The sequence below is a fragment of the Oncorhynchus gorbuscha genome, linkage group LG04, assembly GCF_021184085.1.
Source record: "Oncorhynchus gorbuscha isolate QuinsamMale2020 ecotype Even-year linkage group LG04, OgorEven_v1.0, whole genome shotgun sequence".
NCBI lineage: Eukaryota > Metazoa > Chordata > Actinopteri > Salmoniformes > Salmonidae > Oncorhynchus > Oncorhynchus gorbuscha.
Window position 1 is genome coordinate 49,114,415 of NC_060176.1, and position 21,503 is coordinate 49,135,917.

The 21,503-nt window shown below is 40.7% G+C and overlaps 1 protein-coding gene and 1 long non-coding RNA gene across 3 annotated transcripts in view; one reads left to right on the plus strand and one right to left on the minus strand.

Moving 5' to 3' along the window:
* Positions 1–21,503, plus strand: part of LOC124034189 (polypeptide N-acetylgalactosaminyltransferase 9) — a 108,322-nt gene that overhangs the window by 43,847 nt on the left and 42,972 nt on the right. The gene's annotated exons all lie outside the window — the stretch shown is intronic.
* LOC124034190 lies at positions 1,961–6,553 on the minus strand. Of its 2 annotated transcripts, none has more exons than XR_006838535.1 (4): positions 6,135–6,553; positions 4,830–5,399; positions 4,607–4,704; positions 1,961–4,400 (listed from the first exon to the last, which is right to left on the minus strand). It is a non-coding gene; the product is annotated as an uncharacterized LOC124034190 (long non-coding RNA). The 2 variants fall into 2 exon arrangements; XR_006838536.1 differs by having other exon boundaries at positions 4,607–4,717.

Sequence of the window (21,503 nt, forward strand, 5' to 3'; positions counted from 1 at the left end):
TTCCCGCTGAATAGTAAGAGACATTCAGACAACAAGTAAATGTTTGTTTCAGGTTTGTTACCAGTGAAGTCACATTCTTCATTGAGCCTAATAGTAACTTCAATGTTCAGTATGCCACCCCCGAATTTCAGTCTTCAAGGTTAAACTCTGTTTTGTTATTCACCGGACCTGCCGTTATGCAGCAAACCTTGCCACTGAGTGGTCGGTTCATAAGGTAGGAGATTGATTCAGATACGGCCACTAAATAGAGTGTTATAAGAAACCCATTGGAGTGTGTTTTTTTTATACTGATGTACTCCACTTTGTCATTCTGCTCCATTGAATGACTTGCATCAGGTCTGACATGTGCACAATACTTACATAAAGTGATTGCACTCTCCTTGATTCCATGCAATAATAACACCAATGTCACAAATGTCGTAACATAAGTCTCTCTTTGTCTTTCACCATAATGTCTATGCAAATACTAGTACCTTTTCTTCTCTAGTTCTGTCTTTGTGAGGAAAATGAAACAAATATACCTGTATAAGAATGGTTGAATAACAAATCAACTTTGATTCACCACCATAAATACTGTATTGTACAGCCTCTGATGGAATGGAGATTGGCTTCTCTGTTGCATGGAGCAATTATGTCTCTGAGGCCATCTCATTGATTCATAGCGCACGAGAGAAGATGCTGGGTTCACAGGCCACAGTGGTCTTCTGTGTGGTAGAGGAGATCTTGGGGTAAGCAGTAGCTGAATAAAACAGTCATTGGAGGGAATCAAGATCAGAAGTGTATGATCTTATTGGAATTTTTCAATGTACGTTATCAGTGGCGTTCAGTGATGTTTAAGATGAGGGAGGACAATTTTGATGAGCTTGGCCTTATTTCTATTACAGAATATTGGATGACTGTCATTCATATTCCATTCAACCAGTTCAATGTAACATCGATAGGTTTAGGCTACGACATGATACTATAATTTTCCATATTGCCCATCATGAGGTTGCTACAACCTAGCCTATGAATGAAAGTTTACAATGTATACAGAACAAAAATATATACAGTACCAATCAAAAGTTTGGACACCAGTGAAGAGGAGTGGGACAACATTCCACAATCAACAGCCTGATCAACTCTCTGCGAAGGAGATGTGTCTTGCTGCATTAGGTCCAGATACTGACTGTTTTTTAATATATATTTTTTTATCTCTGTGACCAACAGAGGCATATCTGTATTCTGAGTCATGTGAAATCAATAGATTATGGCCTAATGAATTTATTTTAATTGACTGAGTTCCTTATATGTGCCATTAAACCCCTACAACTCATCCAGAACGCCGCAGCCCGTCTGGTGTTCAACCTTCCCAAGTTCTCTCACGTCACCCCGCTCCTCCGCTCTCTCCACTGGCTTCCAGTTGAAGCTCGCATCCGCTACAAGACCATGGTGCTTGCCTACGGAGCTGTGAGGGGAACGGCACCTCAGTACCTCCAGGCTCTGATCAGGCCCTACACCCAAACAAGGGCACTGCGTTCATCCACCTCTGGCCTGCTCGCCTCCCTACCACTGAGGAAGTACAGTTCCCGCTCAGCCCAGTCAAAACTGTTCGCTGCTCTGGCCCCCCAATGGTGGAACAAACTCCCTCACGACGCCAGGACAGCGGAGTCAATCACCACCTTCCGGAGACACCTGAAACCCCACCTCTTTAAGGAATACCTAGGATAGGATAAAGTAATCCTTCTCCCCCCCCCCTTAAAAGATTTAGATGCACTATTGTAAAGTGGCTGTTCCACTGGATGTCATAAGGTGAATGCACCAATTTGTAAGTCGCTCTGGATAAGAGCGTCTGCTAAATGACTTAAATGTAATGTAAATGTAATATGAACTGTAACTCAGTAAAATCTTTGAAAATATTGCATGTTGCCCTATATGTTTTTGTTCAGTATAGATGCACAGGTCAAGAGAAATGTGAGTAATCAAGGGGTAACATTCATTTAATAACACGCAACACCTGTTGAATATGACGGGTGTCAGTAAATTGTTGCCAGCCGCAGTTACAGTCAACGCACTAGATAACATGAAAGCAGCCTAACCAGCTCTGCTAGGGCCAATAAAATGGTCAGAGTGAGGTATTCTCTCATTAGCAAGCTAGCCAACTTCAGTCAGTTAGCTTGGGTGCTGCTGTTGTGAGATCAGAACGCTAGCTTGCATCAAACCTACTCTTTGGCCAGAGCGTCCAGTGTGTGTTTTAAAACGCTCCAGGAGCAAAACGCTCTGAATTTTATGAACGCCCAAGAACGCACTGAGCAGACTCTGGCATTCCAGAGTGAATTTACAAACACAGCCAAGGCAACAGACAGCGACACATTCAATACCGCCTTGCACACTCTTGCCTGCCTGTGGGGGGAGTAGCCCATACAGGAGTAGAGGATGGGACTGACTGATGGACTGGCGAGCACAGGTGTAGAGGACAGAGGCCCAGGTGGTGGAGTAGCACGTACAAGAGTGGAAGCCAGGTGACTGACTGATGCAGCTGTGGACTGGATGCTGGTAGAGGGGGTGGGAATAGGACGAAAGATGCCAAGAGGCAGGGCTGTCTCCAGCACTGGAACTGTCAGGTCCTGAAATTCCACAAAGCCCTCATCCTCCCCTTGGACATCAGTGTATTTGCCTGGAACAGTGTAAGGAACCATAATCTTTCCAAGCATATCCTCCCTGAGGGTGTTGGCAGTGTGACGAAGGATGACACTGTAGGAGTGTGGCTCCTTCTTGTCACTTGTAGCTGCAACAGCATGGTCCTGATGACACCGTGCCAATCCATCAACCAGGTACATCTGATAGAAGGTATCACTGGCTAGTGTACCTGAAATATAAATTCACAAGGTTGGTACATTCGAATACAACCACCAGTTCAAACAGAGACAACAGTAATTGTACATTAAAAGTGAATTGTTTTGATTGTGTTTTTCCCTGGGAGGAATCGGTTCAGGTGAAGATGGAAGCATTCTAGTGATGTGGAACTTCTGGCACATCTGTATGTGGGCAGGGGAAGTCCTCCCTTGATGCTGATGCCAGTCTGGATATATAACTGGGCACCCTCTGGGTCTTGCAGGCAGGCTACATGCTTGATCTGTGTCCTCCAGATGTCCTCCATCCTGCAGGAGTTGATCAGAGGCACACCCAAGGAGTCACGCCCCTTCTCACCATCAGCCATTGATGAGCTCAGTGATCAGAGTCTGGGTCTCCTCTGTGCCACGTGTGGTTCTTCGGCAGGGCAGGGCCAGCTCACTCCGAGTGATGTTACGCATGACATCAGCATCTAATGGACCCATGAGCTTTGCCTCCAGCTCTTTTCGTTTTGCATCCTTCAGTGCTTTTAGGTCATCCTGGTCGTACTGGAAAATGCACTGGCTGAGACAATTCATGAACGTTGCATACAGATGGTGGGAGTTAGTGTTGCAACCAACTGCAATGCGCCACATGTCCAGCTTTATCTTCAGCTGTGGCCAGGCAGCGAACATCTTCTGAATGTGGCTTGCTCCGCAACAGTCCCTGTTCATATACAGGATGGAAGGTGTTGTGATTCCAGCATCCGCATACTTTTTGATGAGGCCATCGACCATAGGGCCCAGTCCTTTTGCCCTCACTGGCTGTGAGCACGGACATGAGGACTTGTCCATGCTCATTTCCCACATTAGTGGCCCACACAGCAGTTTTGGCACTGTGGCTTGCCAACTTCTTTACTACCTTCTTGGTTGAGTCGATCTTGAGGACCGTGGGAGGTAATGCTGGCCTTGACCTCATCCAGTTGGGGCAGGACATCCTGGGTGTATATCTGCATTAGCCAGCGGTACTTGGGCACAGATGTCACCTTCTTTTGTATATGGCTGCTGCTGTTCCCTAGACCTCGCTGTCTCATCAGATGAACTACCTTGATGTCACAGACGGGTTTAGCTGTCAAAATGCAGGGAAACTGGATGCTGTGGCCTATGTCCAGCTGGGAAAGGATGCTGTGTTTCCAATTGATGACCTTCGTACTGCACTTGGGACATTGAAGGTATTCTGCTGCCAGATAGTAAGATCTGTCCACATCCACAACCTGCCTGATCTTCTGGTGGAGTCCTGATGAGGTCAGCTCCCCCTAACAACCAGAATGTGGGCAATACAGCTTCACCCGCAAGAGCTTCCTGGGTATCCAGAGCAGCAGAGGATGGACAAAGTACCTCTCCATCACCGGTGCTGAGCTGCAGATGAGGGGTGGTGGAGGGGCGTCCCACCACATTTTGTCAACCCTGGCAAAGTCATCTCTGGAATCCTATTCCCCGACCACCTGAACAATGCCTTGGACACCCACTTATGGTCCACATCAGGCAAAGTGCGTTGCCAATCCTTGGGAAGGCATATTATGTCGCTCTCTGAAATCAAAAGAGAACATCTCAACACAATAAATAATGTATTGATGATAAATTCCCCAAGGACAGGTCCTCATATCACATGAGACATACTGTGTAGGCCTGATACATTTTAAATGATGTAAGTCATCACTATAAATACACCACACAAACACGTAGAATGAGACTTAGAGGCTGAGCAGTGAGTACTATATGTAATAACTTCATACTTGTAACTCCATTGGTCGTGGCACGTCTGACTCCTGTGACTCAAGCTGCTCTGCTGCCATAAGGAGCTCACCATCATCAGGCTCAGAGGCTGGAAGGGCTGAAAAGTAGAACTATTCAATAAATTAGATCAACAGATTAAACATTGTTTTACTTATCTATTATCTCCATAAACTAAAATATAACATTATGAAATCATTTATATTAACATAATATAGAGCTTACTAGGCTGAACCTTCCGAGGAGACATGAGCTTCCTTATTGTGCTGTTGAGATATCCATGAGCGGCGTAATTGTCCAACCAGCAATGACCTGAGTGAGGATGTTGAGGACCTCTGGGAACCAGTGGTCATCTGGTCTTTGAATGGATTGGTGGTGGACTTAATCCTGATAGCCTCCCGGCCTCCTCGTGGAAGAGCTCCATGTATTCCTTGAAAGCCATCTTATTAGCAGCATGGCTTTTGAAATCACTCCTCGCTGGCTGAGAGGCAGATTCTTTCTGCATCGATGCCACCAAATACCCAGCCCAGCCCTGCACATTTTCAACCACCCACTTGAAAGACTGCTCCTTATAAAGGCCAAACTGTATCTCATGCTGACCCAGCAAATGTGCCCTGCTTGTTGGGTTGCCACATCTGAGCAGTACAGCCCTCCTGGCTGATTCCACCACATTGCCTGGAGACACAGCCTGGCTCCACACTCTTTTAGTAGTTTATGTCCTGTAAATCCTAGAATCCTTACTGTCTGTTAAGACAAGGCTTCCATTTGGCAGTTTTCTGAACCCGGGCTCCATGTCTGCTGAGAAAATAAAGGGGAAAGTTTGTATTTAATAAGCATAAATTATATACATTTTAATCACAGTGAGCAGACTGGGTTAATTGATGGATCAATAAAATGAAGTATATAAACTCCAGCTACTTATGCTATCTTTAGCTACTTGCTAAAGGACATTTCTACCACAAAAACACCAGCATAAGCAAGAGCATAGGATATCGCTCGTGCTTTTTGATTCATAATTGACATGACCCTAGCCGATTTGATATGAAGACAGTGTTTGCCCTATAGCTATGTCTAGTCCAACTAGCGAAATTAATTAAAAGAGAAAAAGGAGAGGTTTGATGATGCTGAGTTTAGTGACAAAACACAACTATTAGCTATAAAATCACACTTTGTTTAGATAGCTAGCTACGGTAAAAAAGCAAATAATAACTCCAGTTTGCAAATAGTGGGGTTAACAGACTATGTTGATGGTCAGAATCATCGGACGTTAAAAGCTAGCTAATGTTACTTTACTTCGATAACCTGTGTCAGTGTCATTACACCAGTTTACTAACGCATTAGAACGCGTTACTGTAGCTACACTGTAAATCTTGTTCAACGTGCTAACATATTACTGTGGCCTAATACACTGATCTTACCTGCTAGATATTCCGATCGATGATGATGATGATGATTAATAAAAACCGCTGACAACAATAAAATTGTAAGCTAACGTTACTTCAGAAAAGAAAGATAACTCGACAAAATTACCTGAGAGGAAATATATTTTTCCATGGTCCTCTTCTAGCGTTTAAATATAAAAGAAATAACTCCCGAACAAAATTTCGTGAGAAGAAACATTGTGACGACCCTGGGGTTACAGTATTTTTCCATTGTCCTCTTCTAGAGTTTAAAGGTCCCGCCATAGCTATAACCTCATCGGTTAATTCTTGGTTACCACTTGGTTGCACTGGTGTCTCGGATTGGTTGGCGAGTGCAATTCTTGGTTGCCGACGGAGATATGATTGGTTGTCGCAACCAGGAATGTCCTTGACTCACGGTTGTGCGCTAAGCGTATCTAGGGTGTACTCGTTAGTCCAACAGTTCCAAACGTGAGTTTCTTTGAGACAAATTCCGGTATGTTTATCCCCGTTTCGTTTGCTACCATTTAAGAAACGTTTTTAAACAGAATCGGCGGAATTAATTCACCATTTGAACCCACTAAAACAATGCACTTTCATAGCAGTCACCTACAAAAAGCGGGAAAAATGTGTTTGTTGTGTAATTCCTTCTCCTCCTGTCACTGTTTCCCTCCCCTTGTGGATTTCAGTGCACAACACATCAGCTGTCTGTGACTGAGAATTAAAAAAACTTTCCAAGCCAACAGCTACACGGTTGTCACCATATAAGCTAATGACGTAAGTAACGTCATGGTCAACATAGCTACTCGGTGGCAATATATTAATAAAACCAAAAATTGACATTGACTTGAAAAGATTTCCAGTGTTGGATAGCCATAGCCAGCAGGGTTGGGGAGTAATGGTTTACATGTAATTCGTTAAAAAAAAATGTAATCCCTAACATGTAACTAACTTGTTACCAGCAAAATATTGTAATCAGATTATAGATACGTTTGAAAAAAGTAGATGATTACTTCGAGGATAACTTTTTTTAACTCAAAGTTTGTTGTTTCAACTATGGATTTAAACAGCTGCATATTATCAAGACATTAAAGTGTCACAAACGAAAAGGTAAACAATAGGCCTATTGCAATTGCCGCATATGGCAATAATTTTTCACGAGTGCTCAGTGCATGCCATTCCATGAGCACAGCATTTATTTTTCAACTTGATCAATGAGCCCAATCAGTCCTCCATGACCACAAAATCATCAACAAGAGAGTAGGGCTGGCTAATAAATCCTTAGTTTTGGGGTTATGCTCAGGTAAAACCATTTGGCTAATCTATACTTCCATTATTTCCAAGTCATATTCTTGATCAAAGGGTATAATATTTATTGGAATGACTGAAGTTCTGAGACTTTGGTTATTAATGTAAAGATATCATTTAATCATGTTATTATATTTAGTAGAAAGCGATAGGTGTCACGTTCGTTGGAATGAAAGTCGGACCAAGGCGCAGTGTATGTTGAGTTCCACATAATTTATTAAAGAAGTGAAACTATAGCAAATACAAAACAATAAACTAACAAACAACGAACTGTGACAACATTAACTCAAAACAAACAATATCCCATAACCTACAAGTGGAAAAAATTATACTTAAGTATGATCCCCAATTAGAGACGATAGCCAGCTGCCTCTAATTGGGAATCATACCAAAACCCCAACATAGAAAAAACAACCTAGAACCCCACATAGAAAATATAAACTAGACTAACCCCCCTAGTCACGCCCTGACCTACTCTGCCATAGAAAATAGAGGCTTTCTATGGTCAGGATGTGACAATGGGTTACAAGAAGCCTACATAACCAACCCATAAAGTAAAATGTAACATCCCATATATGGCCAGCTATGTACATTTTAACATTGATTTATCCTGCAATAGATGTGGTTCAATTAATAACATACATTTTTGTCTTCTTCGAATGAGTCTTAAGGGGAAAGTAATATAAAAGTAACCGAATGTAATCATATTACGTTACTGAGGTTTTGTGATCCAAAAGTTACGTTACTGATGACATTTTTTGGACAAGTAACTAGTAACTAATATATTACATTTAGAAAGTAACCTACCAACCCTGATAGCCAGCTGGTGCAACCCTACAGACTGCTGTAGAGGCTACTGTAGACCTTTATTCCAAAGTGTGTGTTTAATCAATTATTTGGTGACGTGAATATATTGGTCCTCCCCTGAGGAGCCTCCACTGAACAGTTTAGAGATTTATTTACACTACAGGGAATAGGAGGGGTTTTCATGTAAATGTGGGAGATATCATAAAGAGAGGAAGTTATAGACTATAGATGTTAAAGTAAATGTTTCTGCTGTATCCTGATATCACAGTTTTACCATTTATCCCAGTACTGTATGTGTACAAAATAGTTAATTTAGTCATGATATTTATTGATGTTGATTATCGGTGCCATTGCAGCTCTTCCAAAATATTAGTATTAAAGTAGTTTATTTTTGCTGCAGTTCACTGTGACTTATAAATAAGTCTAATTTGAAACCCATACCCTGGTATCAGAGATTAAAACATTGCTTACCATGAGGCTGAGTTTGCAAAAATAAAAAAATATCAAGAAAGAATAGAAATGAATTCTGCCAGAGGTGTCAATACACATTTATTGCATCATGCATTTTCCATCTCTCGCTTATTGTTTGCTGATACAGCATCTCATGAGACCAACACACTGCCCTTCATTTTCAAGTCCCCTCAGGAATATGTAGCTACTATATATATATATATATATATATATGTATGTATGTATGTATGTATGTATGTATGTATGTATGTATGTATGTATGTATGTATGTATGTATGTATGTATGTATGTATGTATGTATGTATGTATGTATGTATGTATGTATGTATGTATGTATGTATGTATGTATGTATGTATGTATGTATGTATGTATGTATGTATGTATGTATGTATGTATGTATGTATGTATGTATGTACATACAGTGCCTTGCGAAAGTATTCGGCCCCCTTGAACTTTGCGACCTTTTGCCACATTTCAGGCTTCAAACATAAAGATATAAAACTGTCTTTTTTGTGAAGAATAAACAACAAGTGGGACACAATCATGAAGTGGAACGACATGTATTGGATATTTCAAACTTTTTTAACAAATCAAAAACTGAAAAATTGGGCGTGCAAAATTATTCAGCCCCTTTACTTTCAGTGCAGCAAACTCTCTCCAGACGTTCAGTGAGGACCTCTGAATGATCCAATGTTGACCTAAATGACTAATGATGATAAATACAATCCACCTGTGTGTAATCAAGTCTCCGTATAAATGCACCTGCACTGTGATAGTCTCAGAGGTCCGTTAAAAGCGCAGAGAGCATCATGAAGAACAAGGAACACACCAGGCAGGTCCGAGATACTGTTGTGAAGAAGTTTAAAGACGGATTTGGATACAAAATGATTTCCCAAGCTTTAAACATCCCAAGGAGCACTGTGCAAGCGATAATATTGAAATGGAAGGAGTATCAGACCACTGCAAATCTACCAAGACCTGGCCGTCCCTCTAAACTTTCAGCTTATACAAGGAGAAGACGGATCAGAGATGCAGCCAAGAGGCCCATGATCACTCTGGATGAACTGCAGAGATCTACAGCTGAGGTGGGAGACTCTGTCCATAGGACAACAATCAGTCGTATATTGCACAAATCTGGCCTTTATGGAAGAGTGGCAAGAAGAAAGCCATTTCTTAAAGATATCCATAAACAGTGTCGTTTAAAGTTTACCACAAGCCACCTGGGAGACACACCAAACATGTGGAAGAAGGTGCTCTGGTCAGATGAAACCAAAATTGAACTTTTTGGCAACAATGCAAAACGTTATGTTTGGCGTAAAAGCAACACAGCTAATCACCCTGAACACACCATCCCCACTGTCAAACATGATGGTGGCAGCATCATGGTTTGGGCCTGCTTTTCTTCAGAAGGGACAGGGAAGATGGTTAAAATTGATGGGAAGATGGATGGAGCCAAATACAAGACCATTCTGGAAGAGAACCTAATGGAGTCTGCAAAAGACCTGAGACTGGGACGGAGATTTGTCTCCCAACAAGACAATGATCCAAAACATAAAGCAAAATCTACAATGGAATGGTTCAAAAATAAACATATCCAGGTGTTAGAATGGCCAAGTGAAAGTCCAGACCTGAATCCAATCGAGAATCTGTGGAAAGAACTGAAAACTGCTGTTCACAAATGCTCTCCATCCAACCTCACTGAGCTCGAGCTGTTTTGCAAGGAGGAATGGGAAAAAATGTCAGTCTCTCGATGTGCAAAACTGATAGAGACATACCCCTAGCGACTTACAGCTGTAATCGCAGCAAAAGGTGGCACTACAAAGTATTAACTTAAGGGGGCTGAATAATTTTGCACGCCCAATTTTTACGTTTTTGATTTGTTAAAAAGGTTTGAAATATCCAATAAATGTCATTCCACTTCATGATTGTGTCCCACTTGTTGTTGATTCTACACAAAAAAATACAGTTTTATATCTTTATGTTTGAAGCCTGAAATGTGGCAAAAGGTCGCAAAGTTCAAGGGGCCGAATACTTTCGCAAGGCACTGTACATACACACACACACACTGTATATACAGTTGAAGTCAGAAGTTTACATACACTTAGGTTGGTGTCATTAAAACTTGTTTTTCAACCACTCCATAAATCTGTTCTTAACAAACTATAGTTTTGGTAAATCGGTTAGGACATCTACTTTGTGCATGACACAAGTAATTTTTCCAGCAATTTTTTTACAGGCAGATTATTTCACTGTATCACAATTCCAGTGGGTCAGAAGTTTACATACACTAAGTTGATTTTAAACAGATTGGAAAATTCCAGAAAATTATATCATGGCTTTAGAAGCTTCTGATAGGCAAATTGACATCATTTGAGTCAATTGGAGTTCTACCTGTGGATGTATTTCAAGGCCGACCTTCAAACTCAGTGCCTCTTTGCTTGACATCATGGGAAAATCAAAAGAAATCAGCCAATACCTCAGAATAAAAATTATATACCTCCACAAGTCTGGTTCATCCTTGGGAGCAATTTCCAAACGCCTGAAGGTACCACGTTCATCTGTACAAACAATAGTATAAGTATAAACTCCATGGGACCAAGCAGCCGTCATACCGCTCAGGAAGGAGACTCATTCGGTCTCCTAGAGATAAACGTACTTTGGTGCGAAAAGTGCAAATCAATCCCAGAACAGCAGCAAAGGACCTTGTGAAGATGCTGTAGGAAACAAGTACAAAAGTATCTATATCCACAGTAAAACAAGTCCTATATTGACATATCCTGAAAGGCCGCTCAGCAAGGAAGAAGCCACTGCTCCAAAACCACCATAGAAAGCCAGACTACGCTTTGCAACTGCATATGGGGACAAAGATCATACCTTTTGGAGAAATGTCCTCTGGTCTGATGAGACAAAAATATAACTGTTTGGTCATAATGACCATCGTTATGTTTGGTGGAAAAAGGGAGAGGCTAGCCAGCAGAAGAACACCATCCCAACTCTGAAGCACGGGGGTGGCAGCATCATGTTGTGGGGGTGTTTTGCTGCAGGAGGGACTGGTGCACTTCACAAAATAGATGGCGTCATGAGGAAGGAGCATTTTGTGGATATATTGAAGCAACATCTCAAGACATCAGTCAGGAAGTTAAAGCTTGGTCGCAAATGGGTCTTCCAAATGGACAATGACCCCAAGCATACTTCCAAAGTTGTGGAAAAATGGCTTAAGGACAACAAAGTCAAGGTATTGGAGTGGCCATCGCAAAGCGCTGACCTCAATCCCATAGAATATTTGTGGGCAGAGCTGAAAAAGTTGTGCGAGCAAGGATGCCTAGTTACACCAGCTCTGTCAGGAGGAATGGGAAAAAATTTACCCAACTTATATTGGGAAGTTTGTGGAAGGCTACCCGAAACGTTTGACTCAAGTGAAACAATTTAAAGGCAATGCTACCAAATACGAATTGAGTGTATGTAAACTTTCTGACCCAATGTGATGAAAGAATTAAAAGCTGAAATAAATCACTCTACTATTATTCTGACATTTCACATTCTTAAAATAAAGTGATGATCCTAACTGACCTAAGACAGGTAATTTTTACTCTGATTAAATGTCAGGAATTGTGAAACTGAGTTTAAATGTATTTGGCTAAGGTGTATGTAAACATCCGACTTCAACTGTATATATACGTATCTAGGGGTCAGGGTGACAATGCACTTGATGGTGTCTTCTTGAAAGTATTTGTAAAGTGTTTTTATCTCAACTCATCTGTGAGTGACTGCACCATGGCACTTTTCCTGGGATATTCAAATGAACTCAACCAACCCAATATTATTTTTATTTTACATTTATTTAACAAAATAAAGTTGTAATAATTAGTTTTCTGAAAGCCCATCAACTGTATCCACACAGGCTCTCATTCATCCCTGGCATATGGTCATAATCTCGCTTCTGTTTGATGTGGAATTAACTTAATTAAAACTCCAGAAACATCAACACAAAGTAGAAGAAAGGGAGAGGGTGATTGATCGCTCAACTCAGTTGGGTCCTCTCCTGCTCAAAAGATAAGATACACTCATGCCTCGTCACTTTCCGGGTTTATTGTTCGGCCAGATAGTTTCAGGTACTTAAGTGTAGACAAATGAACAGGACAGGGGCATCATTTCAGCTAAACCTAGAGTATGGCAAAGTTACATAATTTCTACACTTTTTTAAACTCTAAAATCCAATTTGGAGAACAGCAAAAACAAGCAAATTTGACTCCAGCCATTATCGCCTTGTTGCTGTGGCTTCATTCACCTCAGTCAATAAGGCACTTAACATTCTATAAACACACCCAGTCAGCACTCGGGAGGCCGGCGTCCCTCCAGGGTGGTCGAGTGCCACGCAACATCTGTTTTGCCCATTGCTTCATTCATGGGGCACCGCAATAGGTCGCTTTGTTAAGTGGCAGACGCGTGGCAGACGCGCTCCTGTCGTTTTTCTACACAGCCTACCCACCCCTCACCCGTCATTCTCCCAGCCGGCGACACTACAGCTGCAAGTCGGAAGCAAGATGATTTTTCAGGGTCAAGGCCAGTGGCGGAGCCAGCCAGCCATACAAACAGCCAACCTTCCACTCCCCAGTAGTGGAAAAAAGTACCCAATTGTCATTATTGTCAGGATGTGTATGAAGTCGAAGTCAGGTGCAGGAGAGCAGAGTATGATTAAATAAAGCACACTTTATTATAGTTCCAAACCGGGAGCACAACAAAACAAACGCGCTCAGAAAACGGAACAATAACATCACTTGACATGAAAACAATTACACACAAAACATGATGGGAAACAGAGGGTTAAATACAAATAGATTGATTGGGGAAATGAAAACCAGGTGTGTATGAAAACAAGACAAATGGATATATGAAAAATGGATCGATGATGGCTAGAAAGCCGGTGACGTCGATCTCCGAACGCCGCCCGAACAAGGGGAGGAGCCGACCTCGACGGAAGTCGTGACAATACTTGAGTAAAATTAACGATACATAGAATGTAGTTAAGTATAAAAGTAAATGTAATTGCTAAAATATACTTAAGTATCAAAAGTAAATAATTTCATATTCCTTGGAATAAGCAAACCAGACACAATTTTCTTGTTTTTTGATGTACTTAAAACTTCACTAGTTCTAGTTTCACCTCCGGATGAAAAGTGTGCCCAAAGTAAACTGCCTGCTACTCAGGCCCAGAAGCTAGGATATGCATATAATTGGTAGATTTGGATAGAAAAACCTCTAAAGTTTCGTAAACTGTTAAACTAATGTCTGTGAGTATAACAGAATTGATTTGAGTATTGAGTATTTGAGTATTTTTGTTTTTGAATTTGGCAATTTCACTGGATGTTCGCCAGGTGGGACACTAGCATTCCACGTACCCTAGTGAGGGTATCAAAAGTAAATCATTTCACATTCCTTAGATTAAGCTAACCAGACGGCACAATTTTATAGTTTGATTATTTTACAGATAGCCAGGGACACACTCCAACACTCAGACATAATTTACAAATTAAGCATCTATGTTCAGTGAGTCTGCCAGATCAGAGTCAGTAAGGATGACCAGGGATGTTTCCTTGATAAGCGTATGAATTGGAAACATTTTCTGTCCTGCTAAGCATTCGAAATGTAACGAGTACTTTTGTAGTAAAAAGTACATTATTTACTTTAGGAATGTGGTGGAAAAAAAGTAAAAGTTGTCAAAAAATATCACTAGTAAAGTACAGTACCCCAGAAAACTAGAGGTACTTATTTAAAGTTAACTTCTTGATGTTACCCATCCCTGTCGCGGGATCATTTTCATCAGCAACCGCTGAATAGCATAGCGCAACAGTCAAATAATATCACCAAAAAATATTCATATTCATGAAATCACAAGTGCAATATTGCAAAACACAGCTTAGCCTTTTGTTAATCCACCTGTCGTCTCAGATGTTGAAATTATACTTTACAGCGAAAGCAATCCAAGTGTGTGTAAGTTTATCGATAGCCAAGCATAGCATTATGTACACCTAGCATCAGGAAGCTTGGTCACAAAAATCAGAAAAGCAATCAAATGAACCGTTTACCTTTGATGATCTTTGGATGTTTTCACTCACGAGACTCCCAGTTACACAACAAATGTTTATTTTGTTCCATAAAGATTATTTTTCACTCTCATTTTTCAAAATAAAAGCCTGAAACTATGTCTAAAGACTGATGACACCTTAGGGAAGCCAGAGAAAAAGGATTCTGGTTGATATCCCTTTAAATGGAGGATAGGCATGCAAAGGAACAGAAGGATTTCGAAATAAGAGGCACTTCCTGATTGGATTTTCTTCAGGGTTTCACTGCAATATCAGTTCTGTTATACTCACGGACAATATTTTGACAGTTTTGGAAACTTTAGAGTGTTTTCTATCCTAATCTGTCAATTATATGCATATTCTAGCATCTGGTCCTGAGAAATAGGCCGTTTACTTTGGGAAAGTTATTTTTCCAAACATAAAAATAGTGCCCCCTAGCTTCAAGAGGTTAAGTACTTTACACCATTGCCTCTCCCAGGTGTCTGCATCATCCTAAAGTTAGCCCTTTAATCCCACTAAACTGTATTTACCGTTTAATGGGATTGGAATGATTTTAGCCTATTTAAAATTGTTGGTGTTGAGCTAGGGTATGGGTACTGCCATACCCTGGGATACCCAATTGACACCGCTGCCCTTAACTAAGACTGCCTTATTTTCTACAGGTGAATATATTGGAGTGAGGTTGTGTCTTTTCTGTAATTAAAAAACAACAGACACAGATCAGTACATTCCTGAACCTGGGTAATGCCAAAGCTTTCAAGTAAAACACTCACAGCTTTGAAGTGGTGTGTTTAGATGCTGTGGCTAGTTTGTGGCCACTGTGCCTCAAACAACAATTGTTTGTTCCTCTTGCAATTAAATGCTCCTTTTATGCCTGGGAGACCAACTCTCTCCCAAATAAAGAAGCATGCTCACAAGGTTCTAAATTGGACCTGTATGGTGCTATAGATGGGTTGGTTGTTTAGCAAGAAAACGTATGCTTGCGCAACTATGGGACAAAACAGATGGGGTGGGCTTAGATTGTTGAGCACATCTAAACTATATTTCGTCTCCAATGTTTATTGAAAACATAAATACATTTGCACAATGAGTACTTGTTGTCTGTCAAATACATAATTACAGATGTTGGTTACCTAGCTAGCAATTTCTTTTGCCACATTGAAATGGACATGAACTCAGTCAAAACACCTCAAAACAAGACATGGTATCAAGAACCAGCTGAAACTTGCTGAAACGAGTCACTTACAATTCCCTACATGGCAGTTTATTGTCGTCGTTGGTAGCTACAGTATCTGGCGATCCAGAATCACAACAACTCACAGACGCCCCATTGAAGCGTGCACATCGTTTTTGTGACCTTGTCAGCTAACCCATCTATAAAGAACTCTTTCCTAAGGTCTTATAAATAACCATTCAAACGTATTCTATATAGCACCAAAACAGGGTTCTGCTCTGGTTGCAACCTTTTGGGGGGGCTATAGAGAACCCTTTTTATGGTTCTTTATAGAACCTTCACATCTGAAATGTTCTTTGTAGATCCTTTTGAAGAACCATACAGGGTTTTTCATTCCGGTCAGCTATTTGATATGGTTGATTATTGCATCAGTGAACAATTATCGCAAGGCCAGTCTTTCACAAAACACAATCATTAGCCATAGCCATATATAATATGTAATGTCATAACACAAAACATTAGATCAACTGGAAAGACACTCTCACTCACGGTTGCACAAAAAGAGCTGTGAGCAAACCACGACCCCACATTTTCAAATGTAGAACCCTTCCCAAAGAAACCTTGATGAGCAATCACTTTTTAGTGTGTAACTACAGTTCATGCTGACCACAGAATTAACTTGTTATATCTCTATGATGTTGACAGAGCCACCACCATGCAGTAGATACTGGGAAGTATGTTCAAAATCATTATATCCGAAGAGGAGAGGGGATCTCTCTCTAGTGGTGTTTGCTTTACTTTGCTTTCCTCCATATCCTCACATCTATAGCATCTTCTATAGCAAAGAGAGAGTCACGTTGAAAAGGTCAGCCCTATCTTTATGAGCCCACATTAAGCCTCAGCCATCTGTGGTCACCAGCCATTCCAGTTCCATCCGCGGCTAGCTAAAATCACCCTCATGCCCACGTCCACCAGGCAGAAAATGACAAAGCGGCTGACCATATGTGGGCCCACTGAAACAAATAGACCATTTTTTTTAAAGGGGACTGATTTGAGCCATTACATGAGGGAATTTGCCCATTAGGCTACTCGTCACAGTCTGAAGGCAGACATGAAGAGTCATGGGAGAAGATGGAGATAGATGATGAGAAATATCTACATTTGTGTGAGAGATCAGTACAACAGGAGACCTGGCCTGTGTCGTATATCGACTACAAATATACTGTATCTCTCATGTGGATTTCTTCCTCTCCTTTCCGTTCCTCCACTGGCTCATCTCCCCGTCACATGAATGATTAATTCTCAGAGAATACAGTCCTTTAACTGAGAAGACGTGGGAGGAAAGATCTGTTTTTCATCAATAGGAACAGTGTAAAGGTAACAATGGGTCGACCATTTCATATTGATCAATTATTTGTCTTTTTCAAGACATACATTATTTAGAGGGCCTGAATCAATCTACTGGGGCTTAATGGACTGAGAGGTATTTACTCTAGGCTTCATTACAGTAGGTTCTATCTCACTACCTCACCACTAGTCATAGAAGGGAGGACACAGAGGAGGGAGGAAACAGAGGAGAATAGGATATAGACCTTTTTTTAAATACCACATAGGAACTATTTTAATGCTCCATTCATTCAATGGTTTGAGTTTACAGTGTGGCTATCCTAGTTGTATAAGTTCATATTGAAGTAAATAAGTGTAAATAAATCAAGAGTTTATTTTTATAATGTTATATCCACAAATGTTTTGTGTTTTCTCATCAGAAATGATTGCTTATGGGTACCTTCATTTATATTTAAAATATTTCTGTTCTCAGATCTTGAATTTGTATATTTTAGATGTGTATGAAAACATGTTTTTTTTGCTAAACGATATACAGGCCAATCCATTCTTTAGCTAGAAAGGAATGTTTGTATCCTGTATATTTGACTGTGATATGTGGTTGTCTTACCTAGCTGTCTTAAGATTACGGTAATACATTTACTGTAAGTTGCTCTAGATAAGAGCATCAGATAAGTGATTAAACTACTAAAATGTCATATGTAAATGTTTTACATATACATCTCATATTAGTGTATTTAATTTTAAAAAAACATTTTGTGTCTGTGCGCACAGAAATTGGACTGGGTTTATATTGTTTTGTAAGGTATATTGCTGACCCAGAAATCTGCCACCAAATGCTTAAACAGGTCACGTTTTGAAAAGCAAAATGATTCCCTAACAACAGCCCATCCAGCTTATTTTCAAGTATTTGAAATCCCAGAATGCCTTTTGGAGTTTGACAAGGTTATGTGGGTTTCAATACATATTGTAGCGCTCGACAGCCAGACAGAGAGTTTTCCTATTCAGGGCCACAGGGAGTAGCAATTAGGCAGAACTTGTCAGCGCACTTATTATCTACATGAGTCATAAACTTCATTATAGGTCTCTTTCAAGTGTGACTGCTCTTGCACCTATCTTTAAACACACATTGACGAGGCAATTAAGATACTTTAAGACGTATTGTTCATTTCATAACCCTCTGTTTTCAGAGCCTGTTATGCAAAAAGAAAAAGTGAGCTAATTAACCATCCAACTCTGTCTGAAGTCACCATACTTACTTAAATAAACTTTAAAATCCACATACTTGAAATTGGATCATCCTTCTCATTTTAGAAAACATGTTTTTAATTTGTTAGTTTAATTGGAGGGTGTTTGATGGTGTTAGATGTGTTTGACAAGATGGAAATGATTTTGACAGCTAATCTACTGTAACAAAAAAAAACACTTAAGTAGTGAGGAAAGCACTGGTATGTCAGACAAACTCACTACAATTAAGGGGACTGCCGATGAGAAAGGGGATTCAATTGCTTTGCGCGGTTTGACAGTAGAGTTGAAAGCGCTGCATCACATCACTGAGACATCATGATTTGAACTATACATCTTGGGTATGAGAGAGAGAGAGACCTTCGGTTCATTCTGCTTGAAACATCACTCATCTCATTGGACACCCCATTGGGAGGGGTGGGATAGACTCTGCATTACAACACATTATGATGCTGCTGCCTGGTCTTCTAGTCATTCTTAACAGCTTAGAGACAATGGTCTGACTAGTTCTGAATGTGTTAACTATGGTGTTGCACGCATGTAAAATGGATGCTGACAAAAGCATCAGTTGAGGGGTGTAGGCCCAATGAATTGTGCTCAAACCAAGGTTTACCACTCATTATTTATTAGTATGGCCTGTTATAGAGGAAATGTTAAGTATTCTACTATTCAAGCTAATGCTTTGAGGGAAAGATGTTATGCTATCATGCCTTTTTTGTTCTTCATATCCACATACTGAATCAATTGATGTATTTGGGATTTTCATGGAGGAGTGATTACATCAGTGGTTTGAATGCTATAGATGTCCACACTACACAGTGGGGGTTCTCAAATTGAATTCATCTTTAAAGTCACACTGTACATCACAAAAACATACAAGAAACAGATGTGAGGAGTATGTATTTCATTTTATAAAGCCAAACAGCTTCATGGGAGAATATATCACTTTGTGGTCAGGATGTCTTTGAAATGGGCAAATCAGATATTACATTAAAAGGAAGAGAGCTCTCCTGGGTAGAGAGAGACTCTAGAAGCCAGTGAGAAACATTTCAATTAAGATCAGAGACACAAAGTCCTAAGACACAACTAAGCACACACACACACACACACACACACACACACACACACACACACACACACACACACACACACACACACACACACACACACACACACACACACACACACACACACACACACACACACACACACACACACACACACACACACACACACACACAGCTCAAGTGGTAAAACAAGCCCACAAATGCAAGTATGTCTTATTTTTTATTGTGAATATTTCCATTCTGTGTTGTAGTGTTAATCTCTGTAGGAGCTCTGGCGGTAAAACTGTTAAAGGAATTCACCTGGCTTTGTTTAAAAGGGATAAGATATCCCAATCCCTTTAATCCTCTCTCATCCATTGGTTGCTTCGCTCTGACTTGACACAAAATTGATCCCAGAATTGCAGCTCAGTGGCAGAAATGGAAATGAGGACCTTTAGGGCAGTCAGTGTGTCTCCCTCCCAACTATGGGTCAGGAGACACTGGTGGCTGGTCCCCTTGTGTCATGTGATAGAGCATGGAGTTTGTAATGCCAGGGTTATTGCGTTTAATTCCCAGGACCACCCATACGTAAAAATGTATGCTTGCATAAGTCGCTTTGGATAAAAGCATCTGCTAAATGGTATATACTATTATATTATTATTAGTATATAGAAGGAAAACTGAGTCAAAGCTAATTTATTTGACAGGTCACAAGAATATTCAAAAGATTGTAGGCATTGTAGCTGGGACTGTATATCTCAATACAAAAACGGGTTAAGAGAGCCGCTGTCTTTGAGAAGCTTGACTATTTACCAGAACTTTGATTATGCTAATTGGATACATTTACAGTATGTAAGAGTGGGGAGAGGTGAATATATTTTTTGAATGTATCAAGTGCTAGAACTCAATTTCAATTATGTGATTTGTGTGATTGTCAATGGGAGAAGACCATTCATTAGCTAACCTAACGTGTAGATTTTCATAACCGTATGGCTGATGGCAAACCTCCCTGTATGTACACATACAGTGCCTTCGGAAAGTATTCAGACCCCTTCTTATTCCACATTTTGTTACGTTACAGCCTTATTCTAAAATTGATCAAAGTGTTTTTTTCCCCCTAATCAATCCACACACAATACCCCATTTTTTTTTTTAAATATCACATATACATAAGTATTTAGACCCTTTACTCAGTACTTTGTTGAAGCACCTTTGGCAGCGATTACAGCATAGAGTCTTATTGGGTATGGCCTGTATTTGAGGAGTTTCTCCAATTCTTCTCTGTAGATCCTCTCACGCTCTGTCAGGTTGGATGGGGAGCGTTGCTGCACAGCTATTTTCAAGTCTCTCCGGAGATGTTCGATCGGGTTCAAGTCTGGGCTCTGGCTGGTCCAGTCAAGGACATTCAAAGACTTGTCACGAAGCCACTCCTAAATGGTCTTGGCTGTGTGTTTAGGGTCATTGTCCTATTGGAAGGTGAACATTCGCCCCAGTCCGAGGTCCTGAGCGCTCTGTAGCAGGTTTTCATCAAGGATCTCTCTGTAATTTGCTCCTTTCGTCTTTCACTCGATCCTGACTAGTAACCCAGTCCCTGCAGCTGAAAAACATCCCAACAGCATGATGCTGCCACCACCATGCTTCACCGTAGGGATGGTGCCAGATTTCCTCCAGTCATGACGCTTGGCATTCAGGCCAAAGAGTTCAATCTTGGTTTCATCAGAGCAGAGAATCTTGTTTCTAATGGTCTGAGTGTCTTTAGGTGCCTTTTGGCAAACTTCAAGCATTACATTTACATTTAAGTCATTTAGCAGACGCTCTTATCCAGAGCGACTTACAAATTGGTGCATTCACCTTATGACATCCAGTGGGACAGTCACTTAACAATAGTGCATCTAAAACTTAGTAAAGGTCATGTAAAGGTCATGTGCCCTTTACTGAGGAGTGGCTTCCATCTGGCCACTCTACCATAAAGGCTTGATTGGTTGAGCGCTGCATAGATGGTTGTCCTTCTGTAGGATTC